General features: G+C 39.0%; 1 long non-coding RNA gene and 1 pseudogene across 1 annotated transcript; both read left to right on the top strand.

Annotated features, from left to right (window-relative positions):
• Positions 1 to 6: 6 nt before the first annotated feature.
• Positions 7 to 1,510, top strand: LOC123110786 (uncharacterized). The gene is made up of 3 exons (XR_006453706.1): positions 7 to 599; positions 946 to 1,017; positions 1,096 to 1,510. It is a non-coding gene; the product is annotated as an uncharacterized lncRNA (long non-coding RNA).
• A 151-nt stretch (positions 1,511 to 1,661) lies between these two features.
• On the top strand, positions 1,662 to 7,356 carry LOC123114701 (nucleolin 2-like; annotated as a pseudogene).
• The last annotated feature ends 2,695 nt before the right edge of the window (positions 7,357 to 10,051 follow it).

The raw sequence follows: 10,051 nt of genomic DNA on the forward strand, positions 1-10,051 counted from the left end.
GATTGTGTGTGTGGCTTGACTGTGTGTGGCTTGATGGTGAATTTGTGTGTGGCTTGACTGTGTGTGTGTGACTCTGTGAATATTGCATTTGCTTGATGGTGTGGCTGGTATTCTTTGTTGAATGATTGGTTGTATTACTTGTGTTTTATATTGTTGTGGCACGATTGATTGTTGTTTGTTGAATGCGAACTCGTATCTTGACGAATAATCATGTATGCTAACTTGGTATTGGTAGTTCCTGATCACCTATTACTTGTTTAGTGTAGACTTACTATTCTTTTTTCTGAACTTTTTTGTGATTATTTCTTCACATTGCACTGCTCGATCCATATCGACATGCCCACGCTGTCTGATGACGATAAAGATGTAAGGAACTCCTCCCAAGAATCTCTCTTGCTCTTCGTGTTAACTTGACGACTAGGCTTTACATGTTAAAAATATTTTTTTTTTCGTGAAACTGGAGCTCCTTGCTGTAACCCATTATATGACTTTATTTATGAGCATGCACCACTTTCAGGTTATGAGAAAAATAGGGTGCCCCAACCAAGATTGACTTCCTCTCTCTTTCTTATACAAGGCATGCAGAAGATGTGTGGCAAGTAAGTAACTTCACAGTGCCATCTTTCCCAACAGATTGCAATTTTTTATATTGATGTTGGGTTGAATAGTATCACATGTTTGTTTGCATTTCATAAAAAAAAAGGGCAACCTAGTGCATGTAGCTCCCGCTTGCGCAGGGTCCAGGGAAGGGTCCGACCACTTTGGGTCTATAGTACGCAGCCTTTCCCTACATTTCTGTAAGAGGCTGTTTCCAGGACTTGAACCCATGACCTCATGGTCACAAGGCAGCAGCTTTACCACTGCGCCAAGGCTCCCCTTCTTTGTTTGCATTTCATACTTTGGAAAAATGTTCCTAATGTTGATGGAGTATTTTTCCTACAATAGGCATGGGAGTTCCTCTCAAAGTTAGGTGATCTTAGCCAAACTCTGATTTTTGCCAAAATTGAGAATGTGGAGGTAATTTCAAGATGTTCCTTCAACATTCCTGAGCAACTTGGATTTGTTTACCACCTATTGACTCCTTATTCCTTACAGGGCTTGAACCATTTTGATGAGATCCTGGAAGAAGTAGATGGTATAATTCTGTCAAGAGGAAACCTTGGAATTGATCTTCCACCTGAAAAGGTTGGTTATCTCAACCTTTGCAATGCATTATCTCTTAACGTGTTGTCCTAGTAGTGAAAAAATTAGAGAGAATCACCCCAATGCATTGTTTCTTAAGGGTTGTATCTAAATGATGTTGCGTTGTGGAGAAAATTAAAGAGTAGGAAAACAGGGAGTGCAAGAAAACGAGCTAAGAGCCGTACCTATATGAACATACAGCTCCACTCTCGTTCTTTCTTAATTATTACAGTGCCGCATCAGCATTTTGACTATGATAACGTGCTAAGAGAAGCACTATGAGTGCCCTTGGCAGTTGTGAAGGCATTTTGCTTGATTAACATGTATTTTCCCCATTTGCATGAAGCTTAGTGATGATTTTATGTGCTTTACTTAGATTTGCTCTTTTTTAAAACAAAAATCAAGGGTCTGTATTGAGCACTACTTTGTTCATTCTTTAGGTGTTCTTATTTCATAAGTCTGCTCTGCACAAGTGCAACATGGCTGGAAAGCCTGCTATTGTTACTCATGTTGTGGACAGTATGACGGACAACCTAAGGCCTGCTCGTGCGGAGGCAACTGATGTGGCAAACGCGGTGCTGGACGGTTAGTTTTTGCCTCTTGCAGATATCTTATACTTTGGTGATCCTGTAAGTTTTTGCCTCTTGTGGAATCCAATGAAAGTTCTGATTCTGAAAGCTCCGACTCTGAGGTATTCATTTACCTACCAATTTCGAAGTGGAAGCTGCATCATTTAATAGCATTTTTAATTATCTTTTTGCCTGATTTCACCATGTTTCACTTCGTTTTCAGAAGCCAGCTACCGAAGTGAAGAATTCTGCGGGTTGCTACTACACAAAAGAAAAACCAGGAATTGGACGGCTCTGACAGTGATTCTGATGATTCATCAGATGATGTAAGAATCATATTTCTAGCAATGCATGTCTATGTGAGATAATTACAAAAGCATAAAACATATTTCTTGCACTTACCATTCCCCTGATCTTGTCGTTTAATTCTGTGGAGTACTAATATTTCTTAGTCCTAACTGGAAAACCATTTGCAGGATATGGCCACTAAAAAACCAGTAGCCAATAAAGTGGTAGAATCCAGTGAAAGTTCTGATTCTGACTTTGAGGAGGTATCAGTCTACTAGTTATATGAAAACTAAGGCTTCATTATTCTGTCTTTATAATGTGATACTAACATTTTCAATATATTTCCAGGATACCACTGCTAAACCAGTTAAGAAGAATAAAGAATCTAGTGATAGCTCAGATCCTGACTCAGATTCAGATTCTGAAGAAGTAAGTTTTCTGTTGTACTTGTTTACTCTTGGTAACTTCTCTTGTGTGATATTTGTATTTCTTAAACATTGTTTTGTTTCTAGCAAATCTTTTGTCTATGCCATCTTTCTAATGCGGTTCCTTTCTATGTCCAGGATACCACTGCTAAAACAGTTTCTGTAAAGAAAGAAGAATCTAGTGGTAGTTCAGATAATGACTCGGATTCCGATTCTGATGAAGTAAGTGTTCTGTTACTTGCTTACTCCTGGTCACTTTTTTGCTGTGCAATGTTTAAAATTCCTTCCAATGTTTTGCAGCCAGCAAAATCTACTATTCCTGCTAAGAGGCTTCTGACAACAGAGAAAAAGAGTGAACATGTACGCATTATTTTTAAAATTTTATTTTCTTGAAAGCATTGTCTTCTGTGATATTTTTTGTACATTAATTGATCTTGTTGTAATTCAATATTTGCAGCCCAAGGATGATTCTGATGATAGTTCTGATGAGAGTGATGAAGAGCCTGCACTAAAGAAGCCTAAGGAATTTTTGGTGTTTGCTTTTTCATCTGAAGATTTTGGTCTCTAAGGTTGCCAAGAAAGAAAGCAGTGGTGATGATGACAGTTCTGAAGAGAGCTCCATCAGTGATGATGAAAACTATCAATCGGTGTCAATGTGAAAGTCCAAGCAGAACGAAGTATGGTTTGAGTATATTTATGCTATTGTAATTTTTCCTCTTATGTTTGATGGTAATCAGCCTCTAACTATCTTCCTAATTTCAGGAACGAAGATCTGAATCACCCTCGCCCCTCTAGAGAAATCAGTTTACTCATTCAAGTTCTGGAAATTCTTTATAGCTTTCTGAGTTTACTTCGGTCTTGCATGTGTTAGCTTTCTATTTGTCTGTTCCTTACCCTTTCTTTGTCTGTTTCCTGTGTGCAAGCGCTCCATTCTGTGTGTGAGACTGTGTGTGGCTTGACTCTGTGTGTTTGGCTTGACTCTGTGTGTGTGTGTGTGTGTGGCTTGACTGTGTGGCTTGATTGTTTGTGTGCTTGACTCTCTGTGTGTGTGTTTGTGTGACTGTGTGTGAATATTGCATTTGCTTGATGGTGTGGTTTGTATGCTTTGTTGAATGATTGGTTGTGTACAACTTGTGTTTTATATTGTTGGGGCCTAACACTGCCTTTGCCGGTCCCAAGCCCGGATGTGAAAATGTGGAGGGAGCTGCAGTTACCTCCTTTGTATTGTTTGCATTACGAGTGTCGATAGAAATTACACAGGCTAGGTAACTGTCCTAATCGAATAGTGAATCTTCACATAATTTGTTTGCATGTGATTCCTTTTTGAAGTTGTACGAGGTCAGTGTTTTTCTTATACGATACCAAAGGGAAGCGACTGTGTGTGGCTTGACTGTGACTGTGTGTGGCTTGACTCTGTGTGTGTGTGTGACTGTGTGTGGCTTGATTGTTTGTGTACTTGACTCTCTGTGTGTGTGTTTGTGTGACCGTGTGTGAATATTGCATTTGCTTGATGGTGTGGTTTGTATGCTTTGTTGAATGATTGGTTGTGTATAACTTGTTTTATATTGTTGGGGCCTAACACTGCCTTTGCCGGTCCCAAGCCCGGATGTGAAAATGTGGAGGGAGCTGCAGTTACCTCCTTTTATTGTTTGCATTACGCGTGTCGATAGAAATTACACAGTCTAGGTTATTGTCCTAATCGAATAGTGAATCTTCACATAATTTGTTTGCATGTGATCCCTTTCTGAAGTTATACGAGGTCAGTGTTTTTCTTATACGATACCAAAGGGAAGCGAGTAACTAAGAATCGAGGCCTATAAGGGTTTTATTTTTCTCCCTTTTTGAATTTTTTTTACGGGCGCCTTGTCAGCATGACGTGTATGATGCTTTGGTTTTACTTCTGTGCATGTATGACACGTTTTGCATTTGTTTTGGAGTCCACTGCTTTGACTGTCTTCTGACGCTTTGACTGTTTCCATCGTAGGTGACGTGTGCTTTCTGGTTTTGACTGTGTCTCCTTGTTTGCCACATATCATTTTCGTATGTCAGCATGTTTGGGCCGATTTTTCTGGGCTCTTCTCGTGGTACGGGTGTGTTCCTTTCTTTTTTCTTCTGCTGCCTATAAAGTCCTTCTGGTGTTAGATCTTCTGGTTGATCTGTTCCAAGTCACTCTGAATATATTCCTGATGCTACTTCTGGCGATGGATCTTCTGTGTTCTAAGTGCCGCTCAATATGTTCCTGGTATGTTTTGCTTAATTTATTTTTTCTGTTGTGTGTGCTTTTGCTGCTATATCCGTTGTGTTCATATTATTGTATGGTTTTATGTGGTTAGTTTTGAATCCTAATGAAGCGCGCCGGCGTTGGCATGAGATTCAACGTGGGAAGCGTCCTATTTATTTATACAACCACGATCCATTGGATGGAGTCAAGGAAATTCTCAAGCATAAAACGGCATCTTCTTACTCAGCGTGCTTTTAAAGGAGAAGTTGGTATTGAATTTATGGATCTCACACGAGGAAGGATCGAGTCCGGAATGATGATATACGAGATAGAGTTGGGGTAGCACCAATTGAGGAGAAGCTTGTCCAACATCGTTTGAGATGGTTTGGGCATATTCAGCGCAGGCCTCCAGAAGCTCCAGTGCAGAGCGGACGGCTAAAGCGTGCGGAGAATGTCAAGAGAGGGCGGGGTCGATCGATTTTGACATGGGAGGAGTCCGTTAAGAGAGACCTGAAGGATTGGAGTATCGACAAAGAGCTAGCTATGGACAGGGGTGCGTAGAAGCTTGCTATCCATGTGCCAGAGCCATGAGTTGGTTGCGAGATCTTATGGGTTTCACCTCTAGCCTACCCCAACTTGTTTGGGACTAAAGGCTTTGTTGTTGTTGTTGTTGTTGTATAGCTACCTGATCCCGGTATATGAAATTGAGCCTCTTGAGAAAGTTACTGATGTGATGCTGCAGACAAAATTGACCATTACTTGTGTGAAGGGGACAAACGTTACCTCTTCCCAAATTGTATAAAGCCTGCTGATTCAGAACTACCTCCACATTAGTTGTTTACAAGTGGTGCCAAGGTATAAATAATTTGCAGGACATATGGAACACTAGCGATGGGCTAATTCTTATGGTCTAATTATTAGTGCAGTGCATATTACACTATTAATCTGCCATATTGTGATTCACTTGCATGCAAAAATCTGCCCCTAATGATTTATTCCCTCCATTCCAAAATAGATGACTCAACTTTGTACTAACTTTACTATAAAATTAGTACAAAGTTGAGTCATCTATTTTGGAACGGATGGAGTATTTCAGTACGAATAGTACCATGTCCAAGTTAACGGGTTTAAAGCTAAATAGTATTGTGTCGGACTTTAAATGCATAATAATTTTTGGACAACTTTTGTAAATCAAAGTGAACTAATTTAATCATGATAGAGTATTGTAGCTGTTAGACTGAGTGGAGGAGGTTAGTGCCTGGCGGCTTTGAGAAACTAAATAACTTACCTACTCCCGTCTATTGTTTTTTTAATGTTTATATAGTAATTTCTGAAGAACGGTGATTTCATAATGGTGAGAGAAATGGCATGGCTATGTGTCAATTTTTTCCAGATTTGTTAGTGAAGCAACCTGGATATCATTTACTTGAGACTTGAGGTTGCTTGTCATATGTATTATTGTACTGGCAAATCTCCTAGTTCCTGTAATAATTTTTCCCGAGCAGTGTCTTTTTTCATCTGTACACATGTTCACTTCTTTTGGATCTAGTGAAAACATCAGATGAAGTTAATCCTTTCTGTTCCTGTTCATATTCATATTCAACTTGGATATTAACATGGCACTAATTTCAAATCGTTGTACTGGACTTGAATCATTTGCAGGATGAAGTCGAAGCGGCATGGATGGTAGCAATCAACAAGGAAATTAAACGTGTTGACAGAAGTTCTTCTGAAGGTTTGTCATTGCATGAACTTATTTAGCTAGGTTTAGCAGAAGATGCACTTCTGTTCTAAATTCAGCAAGACTGCCATTTCTTACTTTTGTACTTTTGTCATTCCAGGTTATGGATGATCATTTTAATGAGATCGCAACCAAAGTTATGAAGATGATTCATCAGCTGAACGTGAGTGAATTATACTAAAACTTTATGGTAAATTACATTGCTGATTATCGCCTCTGTGTTGCAGCAAATGAGACCACTGGTGTCTCTAGCTCAAAGGAGCTTGGTCTGGGAGAATCAAAAGTCAAGACCACAGTTAAAGGTGTAGTCCCTACTAAGCCAAACAATGTTAGCTCTACTGGTCGTTCTGATGGTACTTGGCTAAGTTCTCCTAAAGGTGCTCTTCTTGGTCTTGCTAGTTATGATTCAGATGACGAGGATGATGAGGGTGATGGGTAAGGGTTTAATTCCAAATTTATCATATGAAATTAAAGTTGTGCAGCTCATCCTAAAGAAAGTAAGTTCTTGAAAAACACAAAGCGGACATGGTTTCCTAGAATTTATTTTTTGAAGGAGGAAGAGCTTATTATTAACTTTCTGAGTTTACTTCGGTCTTGCATGTTTTAGCTTTCTGTTTTTGCTCCTATATCTATATATGTTTCTTTCCATTTCTTGTGGGCACGCGCTCCATTGTGTTTGTGTGTGTAATTGTCTGTGTGATGTGCCCCTATCTGTCTGTTTTTGTCTGTTTCTTGTGTGTGTGCAAGTGCTACATTGTGTGTTTGTGTGTGTGATGTGCCCCTATATATGTCTATTCCTTTGTCTGTTTCTTGTGTGCAAGCGCTTGATTGTGTGTGTGCTTGTGTGACTCTGTGTATTGCATTTTCTTGATGGTGTGGCCTGTATGCTTTGCTGAACGATTGGTGTTGTATAACTTGTGTTTTGTATTGTTGTGGTTTAACACTGCCTTTGCCGGTCCCAAGCCCGGATGCGAAAATGTGGAGGGAGCTGCAATTACCTCTGTATTGTTTTCCTTAGAAATCTGGATTGAAATTACTTTGTCCTAATCAAATAGTGAATCTTCACATAATGTCATAGTATGTGATTCAAGCTCTGAAATGCATCCTTCCTTGCTATGAAAAATCTAGCAAGTGTAATTGTCGTTAGAATTTGTCCCGTCTCCTAAATTAATCGCGCTGGTTTCTTAAATCTCGCCAGCACCGTTTTTTCTAAAAATCAGTTATCTGTTTTTATTTGGCTTTAGGTTGAATTTTCTGGCTGTCTGATCTTGCACGAAACTCAACGTCATAGATGTTCCTCATTTGTCTGTCACTCACGAGTGCATGTTGGGTTTATTTGTTGTTGAGCTTTTTATTCGGGTTGTGGGTCGTCCTCTCCTTGTTTGGATGTGGGGGTCTCTGCCAGGAAACCATGCGGTCCTGGTGTCCTATTGTTCTTCATTTGTGCTATCGCTTCAAACACTTCTTCATTTGTCCTATTGTTCTCGTTTGCACCTAGCCATGGTAAGTGTCTAACCACATACTCATCGAGCGACACAAAATTATCCTCTGGTGCTCCAAAAACTTTTTTGTAATAGTTAGAGATGTACAATTTTAGGTTCTGATGCCCTACAATTGTATCCTTATCTTGTAAGGTGAATTTTTTCTTCTTTGTATGCTTTCCATTTACAATTTTATGGAAAAACTGTGTGTTGTCATCTGCCCCGGCAAACTTGTTAGAGTTGTGTCGAATATTATTTGTACAAGGTAGGTTATAGTTAGACTTGAATTAGACTGTGTAGATAGGATATGGACTCGTGTGATTGCTTGGTCCTCGGATGATCGACGAAGTGCCTCAGAATAATTCGAACAAGTGGTATCAAAGCCTCTACTGTACTGGTTGAGGCATGGTTTACGGGATGAGGCAGCTAGACGCTTCGGCCCAGCTAGCAGGTCGAGCAAAGAAAAGTGTGGAAGCGCACTGCTGGGCAGGTCGGCCTGGAAAACCCTGTATGATGCATTCTGCATCAGAATGTCGACCTATCGCACAGGAGATCGCGAGCGAGCGTAGAACCGGGCGGGCCTGTTAACGCGTTCGGCTTTCCAGATTTTGGGAACCTTCTAGGAGGTTTCAGCCGGTCTTTTCCGGTCTGGGAACCTTCTAGGAGGTTCCTAAACCAGGTTTTTCTTTTTTCCAATTTTTTTACAACTTTTTTCTTAAATGTTTTTTCTTTTCCTTGTTCCCTTTTCCTTTATTCTGTTTCTTTTTCTATTTTACATAAATTCAAAATTTTGAGAATTTTCAAAAAAAGTTAGGATTTCAAAATTTGTTCATATTTTCAGAAAAAATTCACATCTTAAAATAATGTTCAGAATTTCAAATTTTGTATTTATTTGTTAATAAATATTCATAATTTCAAAATATGTTCAGATTTTCAAAATTTTGTGCATGTTTCGAAACTTGGTTCCATTTTTCAAAAAATGTTCATGTTTCAAAACTTGTTTGCGTTTTTAAAAAATGTTTGCAATTTGAAAAAAGTTTGTAAATTTGCTTTTTCAAAAAATGTTCCCTTTCACCAAAATTGTTCATAGATCCAAAAATTGTTCATGTTCTTCATTTCGACACATCAACATTTTTTGAATATGTGAACAAATTTTATGAAAACGAACAAATTTTGAATTTCCCAAACATTTTTTGAAAACATGTACATTTTTTGAATTTGTGAATAATTTTTTATAGCACGAACGATGTTTGCATCTTGAGAACAAATTTGGAAGCGCGGACTATTTTTTGTAGCACGAACATTTTTTGAATCTTTAGAACAAATTTTGAAATGAAGGACAATTTTAAAAATCAATGAACAAATTTGGAAGTGTGAACAATTTTTTAAAGCACGGACATGTTTTGAATCTTGAGAACATATTTTGAAAAATCCCGAACAAATTTGGAAGCACGAACATTTTTTAATATGTGAACAAAAAATTGAAATCCGGTACATTTTCTGAAATTCGAAAAGTTTGAACTTTTTTGTGTAACGAGAACAATTTTTGAATTTTGAGAACATCTTCAAACAGTTGTCAGATTTTTAAACATTACTCGCATTCAAAAATTTCCAGGAAAAGATAGAAAAAGCAAAAAAAAAAACTCTCTAATTCTGCGTTTTATTGTGTTCTTAATGTTACGAACTGCACTTTCGTCATGAACGTTTGTCTGGTCGACTGGTTTGCATACTCTTCTTGCGATCAACAGGTCTATAGTTCGATTCCCAGCTGGGACGTGTTTTTTCTCTTTTTAGACACTCAAATTATTGTGCTACGGTACAAACGGGATCGCTACACGATGGGCCGGCCCAGTTGGGCGTCACTGCGTGCGTCGGCTCGCTATTCGACGCAAAATGCGTCAAATAGGAGCTCCCAGTCGGCCTGAGAGCGGCCAGATGCAGGGTTCTGGAGGCCGAGCGGAAGCTCGCTACGCGCGTGGCGCGGTCTGGAGACATGCGGTGCCGTGCAAAGCTAAAAGAAGGCAAGTGAGATTTGTTGTGAAAAAAAGGAATTGGAGATCCCAAGAACCTTTTGAAAGAGAAAATAAGTGTTCAACTGACCCAAATTCCGATCGAAAAAACAAAAACTTATGGATTGAATGATT

Source organism: Triticum aestivum, chromosome 5B (assembly GCF_018294505.1).
Source record: "Triticum aestivum cultivar Chinese Spring chromosome 5B, IWGSC CS RefSeq v2.1, whole genome shotgun sequence".
In the NCBI taxonomy this organism is placed as follows: domain Eukaryota; kingdom Viridiplantae; phylum Streptophyta; class Magnoliopsida; order Poales; family Poaceae; genus Triticum; species Triticum aestivum.